Below are 27,229 nucleotides of genomic sequence, written 5' to 3'. Positions count from 1 at the left end.
GAATCCATCGAGCTATAGTGTCCTTGGAAGCTCGTTGACCACGACGACGACCTGCTGGAATCACAAAAAGTGAGTCCGACTTCCGAAAACCTTGAGTAATAGACAAATAGAACTTTAACGCCCGCACCAAATCCAAAGTGTGCAAGGCCCGTTCCTTCGCATTCCTCGGTTCTGGACAGAGCGAGGGCAACACAATATCCTGGTTAACATGAAATTGTGACACCACCTTAGGTAGAAAGTCGCCCCGTGGGCGAAGCACTACACGATCCGGGTGAAACTCCAGAAAAGGAGGCGAGCAAGAAAGAGCCGCCAACTCAGAAACCCTTCTCAAAGAGGTGACCGCCACCAGGAAGGCAACCTTCCAGGAAAGCAATGAAAGGCTAACAGAGTCCATAGGCTCAAAAGGCCCATGTTGAAGAGCCTCCAAGACAAGATTGAGCCGCCAAGGAGTCACAAGTGCCTTCCGCGGTGGAAATTGACGGATTACCCCGCGAAAAAAGGAACGTACGTCCCTACGCGAGGCGATAGCCTTCCGAAACAGCAAGGATAGAGCGGAAACCTGACCCTTCAGGGTGCTAACTGCCAAACCCTTGTCCAGCCCATACTGCAAAAAGGCCAACAAATTGGGAATGGAAAAAATCCTCGGGTTCCTTGAAGAACCGGAACACCACGAGAAGAAGGCTTCCCAAGTCTTGTGATAAATCCTAGTGGTAGCAGGACCTCTGGCCGCTCGCAGAATGGCAATGACTTCGGCTGAAAATCCTTGACGGGTCCAGATTTCGGTCTCAAGAGCCACGCCGTCAAACGCAGAGACTTCAGGTCCGGATGACGAATGGGCCCCTGGGTTAACAGGTCCGGGCGAAGTGGAAGTGGAAGCGGAGGCACTGCCAGAAGCGACACCAGCTTTGAGAACCACGTCCTCCTTGGCCAATCTGGGGCCACCAACATAGCCGAGACTCTCTCCAGTTTGATCCGACGTAACACCAGAGGAAGTAAGGATATCAGCGGAAACACATAGATCAGCTCGAATTGGTCCCACGGAGCCACTAGAGCATCCACCGCCACAGCCTCCGGGTCCTTGTACCTGGACATGAACGTCGGTAACCTGGCGTTGAACCTGGATGCCATCAAATCCACTTGGGGAGTTCCCCAACGGGAGCACAGTAGTGCAAAAACTTCCGGATGAAGACTCCATTCTCCGGGATCCACCTTCTCGCGACTGAGGAAGTCCGCCGTGATATTCTGGACTCCTGGGATGTGAATCGCGGAGATGGCTGGAACCCTGGCTTCGGCCCATACCATGATCCGAGAGACCTCCATCATGAGCCTGGAGCTCCTCGTCCCACCTTGATGGATGATATACGCGGCCGCCGTCGCGTTGTCTGTCTGCACTCGGACTGGCAGACCGCTTAAAGGGACCGTCCAGTGTTGGAGGCAAAGGAAAATCGCCCTCAACTCCAGGAGGTTGATCGGCAGGACAGACTCTTCTGACAACCATACTCCCTGAACCCAGAGATCGTTCCAGCCCGTCAGACTGGCATCGGTGGTTATGACCGACCACCGCGGAAGGAGGAAGGACTTCCCCTGGGATAACGCTTCTGGATGTAACCACCATCCTAGAGACTCTCGCACCCTGTGGGAGATGATGACACTGCGATCCAGCGAAGCCTGCGATCGATCCCAACGGGTCAGAATGAGCATTTGGAGACCCCTGGAATGAAATTGAGCAAACGGGACCGCTTCCATTGACGCCACCATCAAACCCAGAAGGCGCATACACCTTCGAAGGGACATTGCAGTCGAAGACTTCATAACCTGTACATGTTGACGAAGACTTGCTTGCTTGTCCGGAGGCAAGGACACCACTGCCCGTACCGTGTCGAAGTGCATCCCCAAAAACAGGATTGACTGCGACGGTTCCAGAGATGACTTCTTCCAATTGACTAGCCATCCGAAGTCCTCCAGGAGCTGAAGGGATAGATTGCGAGCCCTCACCGCCTCCTCCTCTGTGGACGCCACAATCAAAAGGTCGTCTAGGTAGGGAAGAATTGTCACCCCCTGCCTTCGAAGGATCGCCATGAGAGGCGCCAGAATTTTTGTAAAAACTCTGGGCGCTGATGCCAACCCGAATGGCAGGGCCACAAACTGGTAATGGTCCTGACCTATGGCAAAACGTAGGAAGCGCTGGTGAGCCCTTCCGATGGGAATATGCAAATAAGCGTCGCGAATGTCGATTGACACTAAAAAATTGTTCTGCGACAGAGCCGCCACAACTGAGCGAAGCGACTCCATGCGGAATTTCCGGGTCCGGACATGCAGATTCAATTTTTTGAGATCCAGAATGGGGCGAAATTTGTCCTCCTTTTTGGAGACCACAAAGAGGTTGGAGTAAAACCCCCTTCCCCAATCCTCCGGCGGAACCGGCACCACCACACCATTCTGCAGAAGGGAATCGACCTCCCACCGTAGAGCGGTAGCTAGCTCGGGCTCTGACGGAATGCGAGATTGGCAAAATCTGTCCGGGGGTCGAGAAAGAAACTCTATGAAATAGCCTGCCGACACAACCCGCGTCACCCAGGCGTCTGAAACGTGGGACGCACAAGTCGACTCGAACTGGAGCAGGCGACCCCCCACTCGAGGACCCTCGAGTGAAACCCTGGCGTCAGTCCGCCTTAGCGGGCTTTTTGTCAGCTTCCCGTTTGTCTTGACGGAAGTTCTGTTTCCAGGGAGTGCGGGATTTCTGAGAGATCTTTTTTCCCGAAAACGAGAGACTACCCGATCCCCAAGAGGGCTGACCGAACCGTCCCCTGGGCCGAAAGGGCCGCCGACTACTACCGGCACTAGACTTGCCAGACGCAGAAGCCACAGCTCTACGCTGCGGTAAAGCCGTTTCTTTTGCCTTGGCCTTCGCAATCAGCTCCGTGAGGTCAGACCCAAACAGCTGACCACCCTTGTAAGCTAAACACAGCAAACCTTGCTTGGAAACCGCGTCTCCGGTCCACTGCTTAAGCCACAGTGCTCTTCTGACTGTGACAGCCGAGGATTGCGCCCTGGACAGCAGTGACGTAGTATCCAGAACTGCATCTCTGCCATATCGCGCTGCCTCTTCCAACAACTTGAAAAGCCCTTCTACCTCGGATAACGGGGATCCAACTTGCCACGCCGTCCGTAGGCGGTCCAACCACCTCAGGGAAGCTTCACCAGCACACATGGCTCCTAAAGCTGCTCTGAATCCATTACCCGCGGCCTCGTAGATGGATTTAGCCACCATCTCCGTTTTTCTGTCCAGCGGATCCTGCAGACTCGCCTTCCCTTTAACAGGAATTAATGAAGATTTGCTAAGCTAGGATAAAGGGACTTCCACTTCAGGAGAAGGAATCCAATTAGCAATCGACTCCGTAGAACACGGATACAATGCCTCAAAAAAACGTGTCCCCTGAAAACGCTTATCTGGACACAGGCGTTCCTTCTCCACCGCCCCATCAAGTTCATCCAGAGATGGTAACGTTGACCGCGACCTATGCGACTCCTGAAAAAGCCGGGCCGACTTACCAGGGCGTCTAGCTACCTCCTCCGGTAACTGTAACGCCTCTCTCATAGCTCCAATAAAAGCATCCACACGGCCCAAAAGAGAGGCAGAGCGCCCCTGCCGATCCTCTTTATCCGAATCGGACATCTCCCCAGCAGAGCTTGAAGGGGAACCCTCCATATCAGAGATCTCCGAGTCACTGCGCGGGGAGGACAGTACTGGCCTGTGGCGCTTCCTGCCATGAGAAGACAGTTGGGATCTAGCTGACACCCAATGACCTAGAAGGTCAGACAGGCTATCAATAGAACGAGTGAGAGCCTCCATTTTAACATCACTGAGTCCCCCGACCTGCGCTGCACTTGACGCCGTCGAGGACTCCTGCGAGTCAGATACGCGAGACTGATCCTGTAGCGGACCTGGGAGACGGACCGCGCCTCCTGGACCCTGATCTGACATGCCCTCACACAGTATATAGCAGGCTTAAGCCTGTCAGTAACTAGGACAGTGTGGCTTCTAAAAGGAAAGAAACGAACGCTGAAGGGTTAAGGCTCTTACAGGGAGAGCTACCCCAGCTATCCCCCAATTAAGGGTTAACCGCCTACCAGGGGGTTAATGCAGCAGACTCCCCACAACCTCTGCTAAATGAAAGAGGTGTGCGAGTCCCAGACAAAAAAACCTCTATATGAGGTAGCAGCTGCAGGGCAGCGCAGTCTGCCACCCAATTGTGCCGCAGAAAGGTGCCCTGCGCTGTGGGGGTGAGGAGGTTAAGCTTCTGCCCTGACAGGCAGAAGCGACTCACCCAGCTGGCCGCGGTGCAGTGTTCCTTCGGTTCTGACGGGAGGAGAGGAGAGTGAGGAGCCGGAGGAGGCCGTCAGCAATGGCCGCCGCGCAGTGAAGAGAGAAGCCGGAAGGGGAGGGACAGGAGAAAGCGCGCGCTGAGAGCGCTACCTGCCCGCGAAAAGACCGGGAAGGCGCGAAGCCACGCCCCCCGCCGGCATTCAAAAAGGCGCGTGACTCCTCCGCTCTCCGCTCCTGCCCCGCTTCACATGTCCTGCAGGGATCCACCTGCGGACGAAAAACACACAGTCACCAACGGTACATGTAACAGCGGCCGCCGCAGCAGCCGCTGAAGCACTCAAACACATTTACAAATGCTGAGTACTCACCCAGCTGAGCGCCACAGGGACCCCCAGGGATTTGTGGCGCTGTGGCCCTTAGCTTCCCCCCAGGACGGAGCGCGCATGGACCCCAATGGCGCGGTTTGCGTCTCCTCCGGGAAGCGTCCCTCATCCCTGGCAGGGTTCTGCAGGGACCACCATAAAGGGTATGCAGATCCGCCAGGGGAGGGGTGGGGGTCCAGCAGCGCTGAGACCCCTGAGACCTCTAGACCACGGGGGGTCCAAGTCTCTGTCCGATAAAAATAAAAATAAATTTTCTGAGGAGCTGCTCCAGCAGCGACTATCCTCTGCGACCTCAAATTTTAGACTGGAGAGCGGAAGTAGGAGGAGCCCAAGCTGGAGGGGCCAGTCAACACTTTTTGTAATCTGAGGTGTTCTATCCTGTGTGGGCTCCGCCTACCCACTAGTAATGTCTGTGTCTCCCTTCCTTCCATTCTGCTGCTGAAAAATGAAAAGATTCACAAGCAGATTGTGGACATAGCTGGAGAGAGTGCAGAGGTAACAGATGTACCTGGGCCCACTTGTTATATAAGAAAACACCAGTATGAAGCTCACCCAATTATTTAGGAAAGGAGATCGCTGACTGATGGGGTTCATTCCGTGTTTGAAACCTAATTGTATTGCAGTTTTACTGTCCTCCTTCCTCATTGATATAGTAATCAACTGCTGACCCTTTAAAGGGGACCTGTAATCAAAATTTTTATGTTGACCTGAGCACAGGATGTAATACCGGCTGCAGAGCGGAATAGATGTGTTTGTAATGTGACACAGTTAAATTCAGCTGCACTGCCCCTCCCGCCACACTGACTAGACCAGGAGGTTAGGGCTGTATCCTTATGTCTCATACACTGAGAAGCCTGCTCTATGCTATGGTGGGGGCATGTTCTTTCTCCTGAGCATTGTAGCCTGCTGGTGATTGATCAGCATTATAAAGGGGAGAGAAGTTCACACCCCCAGAGAAAACGCTCAGATAACACCCACTTGAACTTGACAAAAATGTACTCATTAGGAGTAAAATAGTTTGACTGCTAATATCTCCACATGGGGAAGGCAAAATAAAAATTTCAAATGGAAGATGCCTCAAACCTCAGTAGTTTAAAATCATCTCTGTGTATATGCTGTATGTGTCATACAAGTGCCATTTCTTCTCCTATGTTGACAGAGATTTGATGTCTGAAAATTCTCCACCATATTTTTATACAAATCTGATGGCCTTCTAAAGAACTGGGTATTGGTGGCCACGAAAGCTTGATCAGTCAGTCACTGTCCACACTGCCTGGTTTCTAGCTTTTTGTCTTGCTTGTCAGGGTTGGAGCAGAGTCTCTATGGTAGCATGGCAGTAGAGCTGAGAGGACTCCTTCTGTATAGTAAGAAGGGTCAGCAGCCACATGAGGATGGAGGCTGATTCTGTCTAAAGCCCGTGCCATCAACACATAGCAGATTGACAGCAGCACCAACGGGTCACTGAGAGCAAAAAAGGATAATCAAAATCTAGAGCTGAGAGGATTGATCCGTAATTAATCAAATTAGCTACGAATTTACCAAAAATTTTAGATTCTGTTAAATTTGATATTTTCAGTATTCAGTTCCATGTGACAGCGTACACGTGGGGGGCAACTCACATCATTAACATCAATGATGTGCGGTGCCCCTTACTCCATGTGACAGCCTTGTCCTTAGCATCAGAATAACCGAAGAACCCCACTGAGACCCAGGGAGATGTGTACTGGAAGGCGGCATAAGGAGTCAGTTGGTAGCCTGAGATGTGTTTTTTTTAACACCTTTCCACAACTATTATTATACAACAAGGTCTGGGGAGACCTCAGAGAATGCTAAAACTCTTTACGTGAATTGGGGCACTAATTTGGACCAAATTTGTTTTTCAACCAAATAGGGTTTGTCAGTTGATTCAAGCGAATCTGACAAAAACAAATTTTGGGAAACTCACTCATCTCTATTAAGAGCCTTTCATAACTTTCGGTGTCAAATACTATATGGGATAACCCCTTTAATATCTCTGATAACATATTAGAATTTATTTTATCTTTTGCAACTTTTCTCCAACACATTGTAATGTGATATGTTGATTTCCAGCTGTAAAAGCCTGTTTTTCTACTTCTGTATCTACTTTAAAGAATGTGGAATTGAACACAAGGCTCAAATCTAAAGGAAACATGATACTTGCACAGAAATGTGCATTGATAAAATTCCTCAATTTATACAGATTGATAGTGTATATAACTAATTGAAGTTTAAATTGGAAATATAAGTAGGAAGTATTCTCTGATGTAAAGCTCTGATAGTAGGCTTCTATGTATGCCATGCCATACATTATTACTGACTTCCATTGGAAATAAAATGTATATCATGCAGATTTGTTTTCGCTCTATCCTTTTACATAGAAAAGTGAAGCAGACTATCAGACAACACTTCACTTTTCTATGAAGTAAAAAAAAATTATGCATATGCATAAAAGACAATGGCACACCAAAAGGACACATATTTGACATCCATCTGATGGACAGCACCCTATAGACATGTTGGCATAAGAATCAAATGTAAGTTTCTCAATCGGTATATATTAAAGATAGTGTGTCTCTTGCTAAATAGCTAGCACCTACTGATGAAAATCAAGGTTGGGTCGTTTGAACATAGTTAAATACTTGAAGAGAAAAAATCCGACCATATCAACCCAAAGTTATAATAAAAATTAACTTTTATTCATAAATAGTATAAAAAGTTACTACATAGTCAATATAGGGCACAGTACAGAAATACGAAAAGACATATAACATGTAGAAAAAACCGTCTCACTGAAGGGACGATGTGGTCCACAAATGACGCCCCCTGAAGAAGGCAAACGCCGAAACGTGCGTTGGGGTGGGCGAGCGGTCCACGTGGGGGAGCCCCGACATTACAGCTTGTAGCCCAGGTAACCTTCTTGATATTATGCAGTATTTGCCTTTATTCAACTCTACACCCACCTATTTTTATACTGTGCATCTGATACGATGAAAAGCACAGTCTAGTAGCCCACATATGGCATTCAGATAGTACTGATTATGAGTCCCCCCTGAGGAAACCTTCAAGTACTTTAATACTGCCTGTGACATGCATTACTATATGTATATTACTATGGGTATTTCTCTGTGGCTATCCGATAGTCCTCTTTATTGACATTATAGATGAAGGACTAGATATATATATGTTTTTGCTGTGGTGCTGAGGCCCCCCCTTTGTCATTTGTGGACCACATCGTCCCTTCAGTGAGACGGTTTTTTCTACATGTTATATGTCTTTTCGTATTTCTGTACTGTGCCCTATATTGACTATGTAGTAACTTTTTATACTATTTATGAATAAAAGTTAATTTTTATTATAACTTTGGGTTGATATGGTCGGATTTTTTCTCTTCAAGTATTTAACTATGTTGGCATAAGAGCCTGGAAATAGCATGTCATCAGGGTCGGACTGGGGCACCGGGACACCAGAGAATTCTCCGGTGGATCGGGTGGAGGGGGAGAGCAATGATAGAGATGGGGAGAGCAATGATGGGGATGGGGAGAGCAATGATGGGGATGGGGAGAGCACTGATGGTGATGGGGGAGAGCACTGATGGGGATGGGGGAGAGCAGTGATGGGAATTGGGAGAGCAATGATGGAGATGGGGGAGAGCAATGATGGGGATGGGGAGAGCAATGATGGAGAGGGGGAGAGCAGCGATGGAGAGGGGGATAGCAATGATGGGGAGAACATTGATTGGGAGAGCAATGATGGGGATGGGTAATACATTGATGGGGATGGGGGAGAGCAATGATGGGGATAGGGGAGAGCAGTGATGAAAAAGAGCGATGATGGGGATGGGGGAGAGCAGTGATGGGGATGGGGAGAGCAATGATGGGGAGAACATTGATGGGGATGGGGGAGAGCAATGATGGGGATGGGGAGAGCAGTGATGGGGATGGGGAGAGCAATGATGGGGATGGGGGAGAGCAATGATGAGGATGGGGAGAGCAATGATGGGGATGAGGAGAGCAATGATGGGGATGGGGAGAGCAATGATGGGGATGGGGAGAACATTGATGGGGATGGAGAAAAGCAATTATGGGGATGGGGAGAGCAGTGATGGGGATGGAGAAAAGCAATTATGGGGATGGGGAGAGCAGTGATGGGGATGGGGAGAGCAATAATGGGGATGGGGAGAGCAATGATGGGGATGAGGAGAGCAATGATGAGGATGGGAAGAGCAATGATGGAGATGGGCAGAGCAGTGATGGGGATGAGGGAGTGCAGTGATGGGGATGGGGAGAGCAATGATTGGGATTGAGAGAGCAATGATGGGGATGGAGAGAGCAATGATGGGGATGGGGAGAACATTGATGGGGAGAGCAATAATGGGGATGAGGAGAGCAATGATGAGGATGGGAGAGCAATGATGGGGATGGGGAGAGCAATGATGGGGATAGGGAGAGCAATGATGGGGATGGGGAGAGTACTGATGGGGATGGGGAGAGCAATGATGGGGATGGGGAGAGCAATGATGGGGATAGCAATGATGGGGATGGAGAAAGCAATGATGGAGAGGGGGAGAGCAGTGATGGAGAGAGGGAGAGCAATGATAGGGATGGGGAGAGCAATGATGGGCATGGGGAGAGCAATGATGGGGATGGGGAGAGCACTGATGGGGATGGGGGAGAGCAGTGATGGGGATGGGGAGAGCAATGATAGGGATGGGGAGAGCAATGATGGGGATGGAGAAGAGCAATAATGGGGATGGGGGACAGCAATGATGAGAATGAGAGCAATGATGAGGGTGGGGAGAGCAATGATGGGGATGGGGAAGAGCAATAATGGGGATGGGGGACAGCAATGATGGGGATGAGAGCAATGATGAGGGTGGGGAGAGCAATGATGGGGATGGGGAGAGCAATGATTGCGATGGGGAGGAGCAATGATGGGGATGGGGAGAGCAATGATGGGGATGGGAGAGCAATAATGGAGATAGCAATGATGGGGATGGGGAGAGCAATGATGGGGATGGAGAGAGCAATGATGGAGAGGTGGAGAGCAGTGATGGAGAGGCGGGGAGCAATGATGGGGATTGGGAGAATATTGATGGGGATGGGGAGAGCAATGATGCGGATGGGGAGAGCAGTGATAGGAATGAGTATAACATTGATGGGGATGAGGGAGAGCAATGATGAGGATGGGGGAGAGCAGTGATGGTGATGGGGAGGAGAGCAATGATGGGGATGGAGAGAGCAATGATGGGGATGGGGGAGAGCAGTGATGGGATTGGGGAGAGCAATGATGGGGATGGGGAGAGGAATGATGGGGATGGGGAGAGCAATAATGGAGATGAGGGAGAGCAATGATGGGGATGAGGAGAGCAATGATGAGGATGGAGAGAGCAATGATGGGGATGGGGAGAGCAATGATGGGGATTGGGAGAGCAATAATGGAGATGAGGGAGAGCAATGATGGGGATGAGGAGAGCAATGATGAGGATGGAGAGAGCAATGGTGGGGAATGGGAGAGCAATGATGGGGATTGGGGAGAGCAATGATGGAGGTGGGGGAGAGCATTGATGAGGATGGGGAGAGCAATGATGAGGATGGGGAGAGCAATGATGGGGGACAGCAATGATGGGGGTGGGGGAGAGCAATGATGGGGATGGGGAGAGAAATTATGGAGGAAGTGGGGGAGAGAAATGATGGGGACGGGGAGGGCAGTGATGGAGGAGGTGGGGGAGAGCTATGATGGGGATGAGGAGAGCAATGGAGGTGGGGGAGATATGAAAATGATGGTGGTGGGGGAGAGCAATGATGGAGATGGGGAGAGCAATGATGGAGGTGGGGAGAACAATGATGGAGGTGGGGCAGATATGACAATGATAGAGGTGGGGAGATATGACAATGATGGAGGTGGTGGAGAGCAATGATGTGGTAGAACAATGATGGAGAGCAATGACTGGGATGGGAGAGAGCAATGATGGAGGAGGTGGGGGAGAGCAATGATGGAGGTGGGGGAGAGCAATGATGGGGAATTATTTATTATTATATTATTATTATATGCTGTTAATATCTGGTCTGGTCACGGTGTGGTGGTATTTCTCCCTTGTACAGTATGTGGTATTATTCGGTCACTATGTGGTGGTAATATGTAATTTGGTCATGGTGTGGCGGTATTTGTCCCTCGTATGTAGTATTATTCAGTCACTATGTGGTGGTAATATGTGGCCTGGTCATGATGTTGCAGTATTTCTCCCTTGCATGTGGTATTATTGGTGTTGGTATAGTGGATTGTGTTGTGTATGGCGGTCATTTGTTCTCTCTGATATTAATTAGGAGAAGATTCTTTATTTCCATTAGTGATTAAATACTTGGAACAAGATGCACTTACAGGGGTTCTCTGGGGAAAACAAGTAATCACCTCTCCACAGGATAAGTGATAAGTTATTGATTGGTGGGGTCTGAATGCTGGGACCTGCAACGACTGGTAGAATGTGGAGTTTTTATCCCATTGGACTGGAGCTCATGTGCGACTTGACCACTGATCCCATTCATTCCCTCAGTGGCTCTTCTTGTTTTTTTCTGGAAGCCCAGAAGAAAATGAATGGAGCTGCGGTCAGACGTTCCACCTGCAGCTCCATTTTAAAATGGGGATAAGTGTCCTGTGAGGGATAAAAGTTCCCCATTCTTGTGATAGGTGCGTTTTCCAATGTTTGGACCCAAACGATCAATGTTATCACCTATCCTGTAGAGCCTGTGGATCGGTGATAACTTGTTTTAAACAAAGAACCCTTAAATGCAAACTACTGTAATTGTACATCCCAGTTATATGACTCTCTAAAGTGACCCTCTGGTTCAGCGACCAAATTTAAAATAATAGGGAAAAGAAAACAATAATACGTAGTGACCTTCTCAGGCTTCACGCCACAATCCAATGTTTCAGGCTTCAGATGTCCATGGTTCACGTAGGTTGCCTATCTGTGGAAACATTTATCATATCACCAGTTTAAAAAATATTTGACTTTTTGACCAAATATGTGGTCTTTGTCAAGTACAAAAAACACTGACATACAGGGAATAAAAAGACATGTGCAATTATAAATATTCATAAATTCATAGGGACCCCACCACCTCACCACATATCAGTGCGAAATTTCTTATATTTTGTCATCGGTGTGTAACATCTGAGTGAAGTCTGTTTTTTACTGTTTAATTGATAAGAGAAAGGTGGAGATTTGCTTTTCATATGAGAAAAATGGATGTCACACGCAAAAACAGACACACTGACCAAACATCATTTCCAAGTCTTATCCAGCACACAGGTGAAAAATAAGTCTGCTTAGCCTTCATTCAAAAGTACGTTTCTCTCATGTATGAGAAAATAGGACCAATTACTTTGATCAGAGTGTGGTCCGAGTCTCATCAGTTTTTCTTGCACGTGGAGATAAAAAAGTATCTCCACCTTCTCCTTTCTGACAGTCCATGAAAATCCGCATGTCATCCGAGAGCAGTGTACAAAAAACACAGACATGTGAATGTCAATTGTCTGTAATCAAAACTAAGAATGAACCCCCAAAAAAGAAGACTCTACCATTTTTTTTACTGATATTCTCACTCAGGTCGGCTAAACTCTGAATCTACAGACATACTACCGTATCTGGACTGGGCCCAGAAGTGCAGGATAATTTGCATTTTGATTGTGTCTATTGCTTCTAGTTCACATCTATATCTATTTTTAGTATGTGCTTTTGTAACACAGGTACTTTAGATGCAGTGACACAGAAACACAGAGCAGCCAGTACAGGGTTAATAAACAGGGGGTATTTATTGTAACAGGGTCAATCTCCACGCAGGGAGTAACAGGGGAAATATGGGGACAACAAGGGGAGTAGCAGGTAACAGACTATAACCGACAATCCACAGTTTGGCTAGATATAGCAGAGTCGACACAGTTGTAATCAGCAGTTTTACACTTAGCTGACTCTTGTTCCCCACAAGGCAGTTGCCGGCTGATGCCGTTGCTGTTTTCTTCTGGCTTCCCCGCCTAAACAATGCTCCGTCATCTAGCGGCAGCGGGCGGTCTCCGGTTTGACCTGCTGAGCCCCTAGTCCATAACACTACACCTCACTTGCTCGGCTCCACGTCTTCTGGCGGCAGCGGAAAGTCTCCAGTTTGACCCGCTGAGCCCCTAGTCCATAACACTGCACCTCACTTACTCGGCTCCATGGACCCTGCGTCTCTTCTCCCTCTAGTGGGGCTTGACCCCAACTGTTAACTCCCTGCTTTCCCATGCAAACTTCCTTTTTCTCCCTCTTCCTAGACATGCCCCCAGCTCCCCGGTCACCTGACCCCTGAGCTCTGGACATGCCCCCAGCTTCCCGATCACCTGACTCCTGTGCTTGCAGTCTGTATTCCCCCTGCAACCAGAGGCAGGGCTCCGGCAGTTCCGGATCCCTTGTTCTGAAAGTACTTACACCCCGGTCTTCCCCCTTACACTTTCATCCCCTGCTGTGTAAGTAGCAAAGTGTTTATATTACTGTAGCTCCTCTCATTTGGTTCATCCCCTCCTTTGATTCTGTGACCTGTCTCCCTGTGGCTTTTCCCTTCTGTTCACACCTGGTACCTTTCATGTGCAATTAAAGGTGTATAAATTTGGAGCCCTAGGTCTATGTTGACCTTGGTATATGCATGCTGCTTTATCAAGTGCAGCTATTAAGTGCACATTAGAAATATATCAGAAATGGACCAAAAGGTAAGAGCTACAAATGTTTTATTGACTACACCCACCTTTTCATTTTCCCACTACTCTTCCAGGATGCCCTTACAGTCATAGCTCCACTAATCCTTACTCTCCTTCGCTATCCCCAAATCACAGCACTCTGCAAACAAATAATTATCTCTTTGTCCCTCTTACAAACAAACAAGCAAACAAGTGGGAAAAGGATTGGGTCTGGAATATTTTATGTTTTAGAAGGAAGGATCTGAGGTTTAGGAGCAGGTCTGTAGATGAGGTCAGGTCACCCACCTGACCAATGCCCTTCCTCCATAACCATCCTCCCCACCATCACTGAAAGAAAGATTACTCATATTCTCTCCAAATCACACCTCACCTCTTGTGCATTCCCACCTCCTCCCCAACCTCTCCACCACACTTAATATCCCGCTGCCTGACCCTTTGGACCGTGTTCTGACTAACCCTTTGTCTTGTCCTTTTGCTTTGGTCCACTATCTCCTGGTATTTGGACCCTGGACCGTGACCTGAAAAACGTCTTTGTCTTTCCCGTTGGGTTTCTACGCGCTCTGTTGGTACTGACCCCGGAACGTCTGACTTCTCTACCTTGGGGTCTGTAAAATTTTCCCTTTCCTTGATCTCCTCATACCTTTCTAACTGCATATTTAGCATCTCCCATTCCCAAACTACCTCCTCATCCCACCCTCTCTCTATTGGTGTCCCTCAAGTCTCTGTCTTGGGACTGCTACTCTTTTCCATCTATACCTTTGACCTGGGACAACTCATAAAGTCCCTTAGCTTCCAGTACCTTCTATACACTGATGACACTCAGATCTACCTCTTTGGCCCAGATGTCACCTCTCTGCTGTCTAAAATCCCAGAGGGTCATAGAATCATAGAATCATAGAATCATAGAATGGTAGAGTTGGAAGGGTCCTCCTGGGTCATCTGGTCCAACCCCCTGCTCAAAGCAGGATTCACTAGATCATCTCAGACAGATGTCTGTCCAGCCTCTGTTTGAAGACGTCCATTGAAGGGGAACTCACCACCTCTCGTGGCAGCCTGTTCCACTCATTAATCACCCTAACTGTCAAAAAAGAATTTCTAATATCTAATCTGTGTCTCCTCCCATTTAGTTTCATCCCATTGCTTCTAGTCTTTCCTTGTGCAAATGAGAATAAAGATGATCCTTCTACAATGTCACAGCCCTTGACATATTTGTAGACAGCTATTAAGTCTCCTCTCAGTCTTCTTTTTTGCAAGCTAAACATTCCCAAATCCTGCAACCGTTTCTCATAGGACATGGTTTGCAGACCAGTCACCATTCTGGTCGCTCTTCTCTGAACTTGCTCCAGTTTGTCTATGTCTTTTTTAAAATGTGGTGCCCAAAACTGTACACAGTATTCCAGATGAGGTCTGACCAAAGAGGAGTAAAGACCGATAATGACTTCACGTGATCTAGACTGTATGCTTCTGTTAATACATCCCAGAATTGTATTTGCCTTTTTTGCTGCTGCATCACACTGTTGACTCATGTTCAGTCTATGATCTATTAGTATACCTAAGTCTTTTTCACATGTACTGTTGCTTAGCTCTAGTCCTCCCATTCTGTATATGCTTTTTTCATTTTTATTGCCCAGATGTAGTACTTTGCATTTTTCCCTGTTAAAAACCATTCTGTTGGTTGCTGCCCACTGCTCCAGTTTATTTAGGTCTTTTTGAATCCTCTCTCTCTCTTCTCTAGTATTAGCTATCCCTCCTAGCTTTGTGTCATCAGCAAATTTAATCAGTTTACCCTCAATTCCTTCATCTAAATCATTGATAAAGATGTTGAACAATACAGGTCCCAGGACGGAGCCCTGTGGTACCCCACTTGAGACATTCATCCAGCTGGATGTGAAGCCATTTACAACCACCCTTTGAGTCCGATCACTAAGCCAGTTATGAATCCACCTAACAGTTGCCTGGTCCATTGCATACTTGGTCATTTTTTCAATAAGGATGGTGTGAGATACTTTGTCAAATGCTTTGCTGAAGTCAAGATATACTATATCTACAGCATTTCCCTGATCCACCCAGTCAGTGATTCTGTCATAGAAGGAAATTAAGTTAGTCTGACATGACTTGTTAGTTACAAACCCATGCTGACTCTGGTTAATCACTTCATTCTTATCCATGTACTTACATACATGTTGTTTAATAATTTGTTCAAAGATCTTTCCTGGTATAGAAGTCAGACTCACCGGCCTATAGTTCCCTGGGTCCACCTTCTTCCCCTTTTTGAAGATAGGAACAACATTTGCTCTTCTCCAGTCTTCTGGGACTTCTCCTGTTCTCCAAGAATTTTCAAAGATTATGGAGAGTGGTTCTAAAATTTCTTCTACGATCTCCTTCAGTACTCTGGGGTGTAATTCATCTGGACCTGGAGACTTGAACTCATTTATGTTAGCTAAATATTCCCTCACAATCTTTCTGTTTACAGATAACTTGGATTCCTCTATTCCTTTAAAAGGACAGTGAAGATCAGTTGATGTTACATTTTCTTTCTGAGAGAAAACAGATGCAAAATAGGAATTAAAAAGTTCGGCCTTCTCAACATCCTCTCTTACCATTTCTCCATTTTCATCCTGTAAAAATCCTATAGCATCTTTGACTTTTCTTTTACTTTTGACATACCCCCAAAATCCTTTTTTATTGCTTTTGACATCTCTTGCAAGCCTTAATTCATTGTCAGCTTTAGCTAACCTGATACGTGCCCTGCAGGATCTGCAGACTGCATTATAATCTTCTTTAGATATGCCTCCCTCTTTCCATTTAATAAACATTTCTTTCTTTCTTTTTAGCATGTGTTTAAGTTCTGTGTTCATCCATCCTGGTTTCCTTAAATGCTTCCCATTCTTCTTACTTTTCGGGATTGTTAACGATTGTGCTTTGAGAATCTCATTTTTAAAAATTTCCCATCCTTCCTGGACATTTTTGTCCTTAAGGACATCCAGCCATTGGATCCCTCCTATTCTCTTTTCTGAGTCTCTTAAAATCTGCCTTTCTAAAATCTAACCTTGAAGTTTGAGTCTTCACATGTCTTCAAAATTCTATAATAGCATGATCGCTGCCTCCTAGGGTCCCAGCCACCTTTACCTCCTCAACCATTTCCTCCCTGTTTATAAGGATTAGATCCAAAGTAGCAGATCCCCTTGTTTTCTCCCCTACCTTTTGGAAGATAAAGTTGTCAGCAAGAGAGGATAAGAATTTGCTTGACCTGTTAGTTTTACTTGAGAGAGATTCCCAACAAATGTCTGGATAGTTGAAATCTCCCATGACCACTACGTCATATTTTTTGGAGAACTTGGTCATTTGATACATAAAGAGTTCATCCATATCTTCAGCTTGCCCAGGTGGCCTGTAGTAAATGCCTACAATGGTGTCCTTTCCGTTGTTCTCTCCTTGTATTCTTACCCAAACAGTTTCCACAGAACTCCCAGTCTCTGAAGCTTCAATCTCTGTGCAGATATACGCTTTTCTAACATACAATGCAACACCTCCTCCTCGTTTATCAAGTCTGTTTCTTGCAAATAAGTTGTATCCTTTTAGCCTTTTATTCCAATCATGTGTATCGTCCCACCAAGTTTCAGTGATTCCAATGACATCATATTCCTTTTCCTGCATTAGTAGTTCCAATTCTCCTTGTTTGTTGCCCATGCTTTGTGCATTTGTATAAAAACATTTTAGTTTGTGATTGGTTTCTCTTCCTCCCATATTTTTATTATTTAAATTGTTTTGTCTTTGTTCTTCCTTTCCACTTCCAGTAGCAGAGATCTCAATAGTATTTGTCAGCTGTATGGCTTTTTCTGGCCTTTTGCTTCCCTTCCCACATTCTATCAGCTTCCTTCTTCTCATCACGCTTCCTAAAGCTCAATGCGGACAAAACTGAACTGATCATGTTTCCTTCATCCCACTTAAGTCCCCTACTTCATCTATCACAATAAATGACATCACTCTTTACCCTGTACCAGATGTCTGCTGCCTCGGAGTAACCCTCAACTCTGCCTTGTCCTTCACACCGCACATCCATGTGCTTACAACCTCTTGCCATCTCCAACTCAAAAATATATCCAGAATCTGTCCCTTCCTTAACCCTGAATCTACTAAAATATTAGTGCATGCCCTCATCATCTCCCGCCTTGGCTACTGCAATATCCTCCTCTGTGTCCTTCCTGCTAACAGTCTCACACCTCTTCAATCCATCCTTAACTCTGCTGCCCGACTAATCCATCTCTCTACTCACTACTCCCCTCTGTAAATCCCTTCATTGGCTCCCAATTACCAAATGTATCCAGTTCAAACTAGTAACATTGACATGCAAAGCCATCCATAATCTGTCTGCTCTGTATATCTCTGAACTAACCTTCCGATATCTACCCACACGTAATCTCTGGTCCTCCCAAGACCTACTTCTCTCTTCAACACTCATACATTATTCAACCAATCGCCTCCAAGACCTTTTCTGAGTATCCCCCATTCTCTGGAATTCTGTGCCTCAACAAGTACGATTATCCAGCACATTCGGAACTTTAAGACAGAACTTGAAAACCCATCTCTTCAAGAAAACTTACAGCCTGCAATGACCCCCTGCTACATCAACACCACCAAAGCTGTTGCAACTACCCAACCTACTGTCTCCTTCCCCATTATCCTACAGACTGTAAGCCTACGAGGGCAGGGTCCTCTCCTCTCTGTACCAGTCTGTCATTGTTGGTGTATTCATTGTAATGTATAGTCATATTTTTATGATAACTCTTTTCACATGTACAGCACCATGGAATCAATGGTGCTCTAAAAAAAATAATAATAATTAATAACAATTTGCTTAATTCTCAATTATTATTTTAAAAAGTGTCAGAGAAGTTATATGGTAGGTGAAGGATGGAGCTGTAGGGCACAAGTTTGAATGAAAGATAACATGCTAAATGCAAACGATGAAAGAGGGAGCTTTAGAAATCTGCTGCCTTGGGCACCAAATTACTTTAGCTATCCTGCCTTTAAGTAAGACTATTTCTTTACTTTTGTTGAAAGATTCAACTGGAGCACAAAACTAGATATTCATCAAACAGCAGAATACCTGTCCAAACAAGGAAGGGAATTATTCTAACCTTAGTCCAACAGTTCACACAGGTTGAGGAACTTAACCTCAGGATATCTACAACAGCAAATAAAGAAAACCGCATCACTTCTGTCCAATATGCCAAGAAAGTTACGGTATAAAGCATTATTCTCCAAACCATGCAACACTTCAACCCAAACATGGGTTCACTATTGTTAGTGCACTATTCACTGCACTATTATTAGCTGAATAAGGGAGAGCCATGTGTGGGATGAAAAGTTGTACAGTATGGTTTGCTGCATACAGCTTTTTAGTTTTCTTGGCATATTGGACAGGAGTGCTGCGGTTTTCTTGCTTTGTCTAGAACAGGGGTCTCAAACACGCGGCCCGCGGGCCGCATGCGGCCCCTGAGGCTGCTTTATGCGGCCCGCAGGCACAGACCCCTTGACGATCCCGACCTGGTCCAGGAGGAGCCGCCGACAGCAGCGCTGAATTGCCACACAGAGACTGTCTCCCAGCACTGCATTTCCAATGCCAGCCGCTGGCCAATCAGAGGCCAGCAGCTGATATCTGCGTGTCGGCGCAGCGAGTATGACGTCATTGCCATATGCAGATGTCAGCTGCTGGCCTCTGATTGGCCGGCGGCTGACATTGAAAATGCTGTGCTGGGAGACAGTCTCTGTGCGGCAATGCGCTGCTGTCGGCGGCTCCTCCTGGACCAGGTTGGGATCGTCAAGGGGTCGGACTCTGTGGTGCCTGCGGGCCACATCTGCAGGAAGGCCGCCGAGGGAACGGAGGACAGGTGAGAATCATCTTTTTTTTTTTCTATTTTATGTGTGTGAAGAACAGCACAGGGGGCACATAGCCACAACATGGGGACCGGGAAGGGGCACAGAGCCACAAGAGGGGACCTGGATGGGGCACATAGCCACAAGAGGGGACCTGGATGGGGCACATAGCCACAGGATGGGGACCTGGATGGGGCACAGAGCCTCAAGATGTGGACCTGGATGGGGCACATAGCCACAAGATGGGGACCTGGATGGGGCACATAGCCTCAAGATGTGGACCTGGATGGGGCACATAGCCACAAGATGGGGACCTGGATGGGGCACAGAGCCACAAGATGGGGACCAGAGCCACAACATGGGGACCTGGATGGGGCACATAGCCACAAGATGGGGACCTGGATGGGGCACATAGCCACAAGATGGGGACCTGGATGAGGCACATAGCCACAAGATGGGGACCTGGATGGGGAACATTGCCACAGGATGGGGACCTGGATGGGGCACATAGCCCCAAGATGGGGACCTGGATGGGGCACATAGCCTCAAGATGGGGACCTGGATGAGGCACATTAGTACAAGATGGGCGCCAGGATGGGGAACGTTGCCACAGGATGGGGACCTGGATGGGGCACATAGCCACAAGATGGGGACCTGGATGGGGCACAGAGCCACAAGATGGGGACCTGGATGGGGCACAGAGCCACAAGATGGGGACCAGAGCCACAAGATGGGGACCAGAGCCACAAGATGGGGACCTGGATGGGGAACATTGCCACAGGATGGGGACCTGGATGGGGCACATAGCCCCAAGATGGGGACCTGGATGAGGCACATTAGTACAAGATGGGCGCCAGGATGGGGAACGTTGCCACAGGATGGGGACCTGGATGGGGCACATAGCCACAGGATGGGGACCTGGATGGGGCACATTAGTACAAGATGGGGACTTGGATGGGGAACATTACTACAAGATGTTTTCCATTATTACTATATGATGCTAATTGTAAGACAATATTACTGTATGTGGCCAATTGGGGGAAATAAAATTGTAAAAAAAATAAAAAATAAAATAAAGCATGAAAAAATATTGGGCACTAAAAATGCTGTTTTATATGTAAACTAAAGTAAACACAAAAAAGTGCACGTTTATTATCGCCACATCCATAACGACCCAAGCCATAAAAAAATAAACACGGCAAAAATGTTCAAAAGGTGTATACAAAAAAAATGGTATCACTAAAAATGTCACATTGAACAAAGAATGCGGCCCCCAAATTCAAATTTTTTCCATGTGCGGCCCATATACCCAGCCGAGTTTGAGACCCCTGGTCTAGAATGATCTTCCTGCAGCCACCACTTGGAGTGTTTAGGGTGAGGCTCCACAATCACTACAAAGGAATGTGCTATACTTTCTTCGTACATATATTACTAAGAGATTTCAGTTATACTCAGACAAGTTTAGACAAGGGGACACTGAAAGAATTCTATCATGGCAAATTCCAGTAATCACATATGTTGCAAGGAGCCAGCTTATCTGACACCAAAAGAATACTAGTGAACTTTCCCTTAAGAAATGGCTATATATGCAGTTCTCTTATAGCCATAGGTACACTTTCACTTTAAAAAAAAAACAATAAAGTGTGGCTTAAAAGGCAAGACAACTTATTTATGTAATAATAAGTAATTACATTTTGTACATTTATAATTTTAATTAATATACTAATCTTCAGACAATGTAAGCCGACTCTGAGCTGCTTTATTCCTTAAAGGGGTTGTTCACTACAAGGACAACCACTTCTCGATCTGAATGTTTGCCCCAGTGAAAATAAAAAACACCTATACTCACCTACCATTTCGGCGCTGTTCCAGCGGTGTCGGCACTCACATTCCCGGGGCTCACATGTGATTGTTCAATCAGCTCAATCAGCCCTGGAGTCACTATCCCTGCCTTCAGATATATAAGTAATCAGGAGGAAGTGAGCGGCCAGCTGCAGCTCTTGCTTTCTCTTGTGTATGCGTCCAAAGGCAAGGATAGTGACACTAGCGATGACTGGGCGCAGGGCTCACATATCATAACAATCGCATCTGAGCCCCGGGAATGTGAGGGCCGACACCGCTGAAACGGCGCCGACACGGCAGGTGAGTATAGGTGTTTTTATTTTCACAAGACAAACATTCAGACTGAGAAGGGTTTGTCCTAGTAGAGGATAACCCCTTTAACTCTTATAGCAAGCTCTTATTTATGAGAATAATTTAAGTGACCCTCCACTCTAGGACTGCCTTCTCTGCTCAGATCGGCGTTACATTCCTCCTGCTTCTAAATTGCTACATCAAAGCCCCACTTCCCTTGGTTTTCCCATAATATAGCACATGAAAGTCGTAGAAGAAGTGGTCTAGACTTACCACTGCACTCTGGAAGGCACAACGGTGGCCATCCTGAAAGCAGAAATTACAGAAATCCATTGTGAACAGAGGAGAGAGAAGAGGGAAAACAGAGGGAACCAGATAGGGTAAATATATACTGTGCTCCCGTGTTTAAAAAGTACAAAGCTGAACTATATTGGGACCAGAGAGGAGCAACCAAGGATATTAAAGTCAATCAGTCACTACGCTGTCCCTAACAGCCGCGGGTGGAATCACGATCCACCCACAGCTGTTAACATGTTAAATGCCACTGTCAATCTTCGACAGCAGCATTTAACATGGCCACACTGGAAGCGCGTCACAAATCCCACCCACCAGCGACCCGCGGTCATATGACATATATGACTGCCATTGGCATTGCCAGGGTGCCATGAGAGCCACCCAGCGGTTGGCACTCATAGCAAGTGAGCATTTTTGCTAAACACAGCAGGGCGATCGGCTAATCGCAGCTTTTAGTCTTCCATGGAGACTATTGAAGCATGTGAAAGTAACAAAAAAAGTTATTACAATTTTTTTTAAAATATAAAAGTTTAAATCACCCCCCTTTTGCCCCATTCAAAATAAAACAATTAAAAAAAAATCAAATATACACATATTTGGTATCGCCACATTCAGAATCGCCCGACCTATTAATATATAAAAAGAATTGATCCGATCAGTAAACGGAGTAAACAGAAAATAATCAAAACGTCAGAATTTTGTTTTTTTGGTCGCTGCAACATTTCATTAAAATGCAATAACAGGCAATCAAAACATCTACCCCAAAATGGTGTCATTAAAAACGTCAGCTAGACGCACAAAAAATAAGCCCTCACCTGGCCCCAGATCCCGAAAAATGGAGATGCTACGGGTCTCAGAAAATGGCGACATTTTTTTTAACAAAATTTGGATTTTTTTTCACCACTTAAATAAAAACTAACCTATACATGTTTGGTATCTACAAACTCGTAATGACCTGGAGAATCATAATAGTAGGTCAGTTTTAGCATTTAGTGAACAAGGTAAAAGAAAAAAAAAACAACTGTGGAATTGCACTTTTTTTGCAATGTCACCGAACTTGGAATTTTTTCCTGTTTTCCATGATATGGTAAAACCAATTGTGTCATTTAAAAGTACAACTCGTCCTGCAATAAACAAGCCCTTACTCGGCCATATTGACAGAAAAATAAAAAAGTTATGGCTCTGGGAAGAAAAGGAGCAAAAAACAAAAGCGCAAAAACAGAAAAGGGCCGCGTCATGAAGGGGTTAAATGTACAGTCTAAAGCATCAGGAGGCCAAAAACTGCCTCTAGGAGACCAGCATGGGGAAAATGTTCCGATATCGGGACGGAAAAATCGGACGAGTGTCATGTGATTTTCATGAGAGGAAAATGCGATTTTTCACATCTAGCATCCGTATGACATCAGTATGCAATGCATTTTTTTTCTCTGCAACTATCATTTACAGGACCATTTACAGTGTTCTATGCTACAGAATGGTAATGTATCCGTAAAAATCGGACGGCATACGGATGGTCCGTATGCCGTCTGTTTTTTTTTCTCGCACCCATTGACTTGCATTGGTGAGTCTCGTCCGACATACGTGGTAAATTACAGCATGCTGCAATTTTTTTCTCAGTCCGATTTCAGCTGACAAAAGAAAAAAAATCGCAGATGAGCTGTAACTCATAGAATAATCATAGAATAATATTGGTCACAGTGCAATCCGATTTTTTATCGGATTGCACTCGTCTGTGAGTATGAGCCCTAATGGTGTAGATCACAGCATATTCATGTGTGTAAATGGCCCAGTCACAGTCCATATCTAAGTCCCACTGAGAATTTGTGACGAGGCTTGAAAATTGCTGTTCACAGACACTCTCCATCCAATCTCACTGAGCTAGAGCTAGTTTGCAATGAAGAATGAGCAAAAATTTCAGCCTCTACATGTGCAAAGCTGGTAGAGACATTCCCCAAAAGACTTGTAGCAGTAATTATAGGTGGTCCTACAAATGCCTGTCACAATTTGCAGATTTATATTTTTAAAATATGTACAAAGCTATGTATCATTTATTTTACACTTCACAAATACTTCCTACTTTGTTTTGGAATTATATACTTAACAAAAAACTGTGAAACAACTGAAAATATATCTTATGGTCTAGGTTCTTCAAAATAGCCACCTTTTGCTTTGATGACTGCTTTGCACACTCTTGGCATTCTCTTGATGAGCTTCAAGAGGTAGTCACCGGAAATGGTTTTCACTTCACAGGTGTGCCCTGTCAGGTTTAATAAGTGGGATTTCTTGCCTTATAAATGGGGTTGGGACCATCAGTTGTGTTGTGTAGAAGTCAGGAGGATACACAGCTGATAGTCCTACTGAATAGACTGTTAGAATTTGTATTATGGCAAGAAAAAAGCAGCCAAGTAAAGAAAAACTAGTGGCCATCATTACTTTAAGAAATGAAGGTCAGTCAGTCCAAAAAATTGGGCAAACTTTGAATGTGTCCCCAAGTGGAGTTGCGAAAACCATCAAGCGCTACACAGAAACTGGCTCACATGAGGACCGCCCCAGGAAAGGAAGACGAAGAGTCATCTCTGCTTCTGAGGATAAGTTTATCCCAGTCACCAGCCTCAGAAATCGCAGGTTAACAGCAGCTCAGATTAGAGACCAGTTCAATGCCACACAGAGTTCTAGCAGCAGACACATCTCTACAACAATTGTTAAGAGGAGACTTTGTGCAGCAGGCCTTCATGGTAAAATATCTGCTAGGAAACCACTGCTAAAGACAGGCAACAAGTAGAAGAGACTTGTTTGGGCTAAAAAAAGCAAGGAATGGACATTAGACCAGTGGAAATCTGATCTTTGGTCTGATGAATCCAAATTTGAGATCCAACCATCGTGTCTTTGTGCGACACAGAAAAGGTGAACGGATGGACTCTACATGCCTGGTTCCCATCGTGAAGCATGGAGGAGGAGGTGTGATGGTGTGGGGGTGCTTTGTTGGTGACACTGTTGGGAATTTATTCAAACTTGAAGGCATACTGAACCATCATGGCTACCACAGCATCTTGCAGCGGCATGCTATTCCATCCAGTTTGCATTTAGTTGGACCATCATTTATTTTTCAGCAGGACAATGACCCCAAACACACCTCCAGGCTGAGTAAGGGCTATTTGACCAAGAAGGAGAGTGATGGGGTGCTATGCCAGATGACCTGGCCTCCACAGTCACCAGACCTGAACCCAATTGATATGGTTTGGGTTGAGCTGGACCGCAGTGAAGGCAAAAGGGCCAACAAGTGCTAAGCATCTCTGGGAACTCCTTCAAGATTGTTGGAAGACCATTTCTAGTGACCACCTCTTGAAGCTCATCAAGAGAATGCCAAGAGTGTGCAAAGCAGTCATCAAAGCAAAAGGTGGCTGTCATGAAAGTCAGCTGCCATCTTAGGTATGATACGTCATACCTGAAGATATTCCCTATTGTCACACAGCTTCTACCATGTCATATTTTTGCAGGCCCTGGCAAACAGAGCAATTCACCCCCACCTCTGGAGATCAGTGTCCAGAAACTTCTTTGATATGGTAAACAGATGGGCCAGTTTTGTTGTAGGACAGAGTCAGCTAGGCCCCAGGTGGGTAATTAACACCTTGATGTCACTGCAAACCATGTGTGCAAGCCTGAAAACCATGTGCTTTCTTTGTGGAAAATGGCCACCAAAAGCTACAAGATACACTATCAATTCCTAACGACGCGATACAAGTTAGGGAACCCAAATAAAATGTATCATGTGAGGAAGGTGCCCGCGGACACAATGATGGGACTTACAAATCCATGAGTGGCCTGGAAAGCTGGATAGTTAGAAGAACCATATACAAGGTCCCAGGGGAGGCATGTTTAGAGTCAATGGCTTCCCCACAAGAGGAGGATCAAGACGAGACCTCTGGTGATACGATGAGATCACCCCAGGGAAAGTTATGGGTACTTTTCTAAAAATGAAGCTAAAATGAGCATTGGTAGGGGGGCGGGGCGTAGTAAACTGACATCACCAACAGTGGGCGTGACAGGACTTTAGTATAGCCGACAGTCAGAAACCCCCTCAGTTTGACCCAGGAGATGCTGTGAACACCTCCTGACGTCAGGTCCCGGTCTCGGAGTGGGAGGAGCACCTTTGCCATGTGCTACTGAGGCCTGGACGACTGCAACTAAGCTTGAACGTGTGAGATCGCAATCCTCCCTTGCACCACAAGAACGGTAACTGATTTATCGTTGTTATGCCTGTGTTTTGTATGTCTAATTGTTATATCTTTTAATCCAAATACCGCCAAATACCGTTGTATAGTTAATTGTATAGCCTTGTAATCTAGTGTATTCCTATAATCGATTAAATCATAAATTAATCGTGGGCTGTATCCTTTACTCTGCATATACGAATCCATTGGTCCGGAAACGCTTGGCTGAAACGCTACTGGGTTGGTTCCTGACCCGATACAAGTCTATTAACGGACCGGGCTTATATCAAACGAGAACTGGTGGCAGCATACCATCTGGTGGATTTGAGGAAGGCTGGCAGTGACGGTCGGAGGTGTGGATATATATTACTGGCGCAGCCAGGGGAATATATATACCGCCCTCACTGCAGAGAGCCTCAAATACCCAGAGGGCTACAGAACGGCCTCTCCGGCGACCACTCACTCTAGGTGCAGTACCTTGACTGACCTGAGAGGCAAGGGGACGCCAGAGAGTTGTGCCTGTATCGTGGCGTTACGGATTGGTGACGTGTAAGGGACAACACACCACCGTGTTTTCCCCCACTGGTAGCAGCTTCCTGGCACCACTTACTCTAGGTGCAGTACCTTGACTCACCTGAGAGGTGAGGGGGCGCCAGAGAGCTGCGCCCACCGGCCGGCTTTCATCACATTGGTGGCAGAGCGGTGGGATTGAAGAGTATACTGTACGTGGGATCCCTACTCCCAGACACTAAAGACTGCCAGTGGTAATTTCCACTGCTGGAGTCTTAAGGTCAGCCCAACACTAGACGGTCAGAGTAAAATTATAACAAGGTGTGTGCAAACTCAGGGTTGCAGCGGTGTCAGTGACCCAAGGTTACCAAGATGGCAGAAGGCACCAGGAACAAGGTGAAGGAGAAGACCAATGCTTTGTTCGATGAGCAGGTGGGGGAGGACAATGTTACTCATGGCGGGGAGGAGCTCAGCTCGGGCACCTCAAGGAGCCAGACCCCAGTACTCGGTCCCGCAGTGGACTACCCACCACCTGCTCACCACAGCCTGTCCAGCATGGATGCCCTCCTGCAATCGGCCCTGGCCAGTCAGCGGTCTGGGGACACTGCCACTTTTCGGCTCCTCATGGATGAACGCCGGCGAATAGAAGAGGCGGAGCGTGCAGAACAAGCTGCGGAGCGTGCAGAACGATATGCAGAGCAGGATGCGGAGCGCAGGCATCAGCTGGACCTGGCTCAGCGTGG

The 27,229-nt window shown here is 46.6% G+C and overlaps 1 protein-coding gene across 6 annotated transcripts in view; it reads right to left on the bottom strand.

Annotated features, from left to right (window-relative positions):
- B4GALNT1 (beta-1,4-N-acetyl-galactosaminyltransferase 1) overlaps nt 1–27,229 on the bottom strand; it is a 231,789-nt gene that overhangs the window by 147,910 nt on the left and 56,650 nt on the right. For 2 of the 6 annotated variants that reach the window (XM_073663289.1, XM_073663288.1), the window contains 2 exons: nt 21,745–21,777; nt 11,627–11,696 (listed from right to left, as the gene is read on the bottom strand). The exons of 2 other annotated variants lie outside the window; for them this stretch is intronic. The gene's annotated coding sequence lies outside the window, so the exon portion shown is untranslated. The remainder of the gene's footprint in view (nt 1–11,626; nt 11,697–21,744; nt 21,778–27,229) is intronic. 2 more of the 6 variants (XM_073663286.1, XM_073663287.1) reach the window with 1 other exon arrangement.

The sequence above is a fragment of the Phyllobates terribilis genome, unplaced genomic scaffold (assembly GCF_046119375.1).
Source record: "Phyllobates terribilis strain yellow unplaced genomic scaffold, ASM4611937v1 Scaffold_2__4_contigs__length_985480577, whole genome shotgun sequence".
In the NCBI taxonomy this organism is placed as follows: Eukaryota; Metazoa; Chordata; class Amphibia; order Anura; family Dendrobatidae; genus Phyllobates; species Phyllobates terribilis.
The sequence above is the reverse complement of the archived record's forward strand: the minus strand, read 5'-3'. Positions and strand labels throughout refer to the sequence as shown.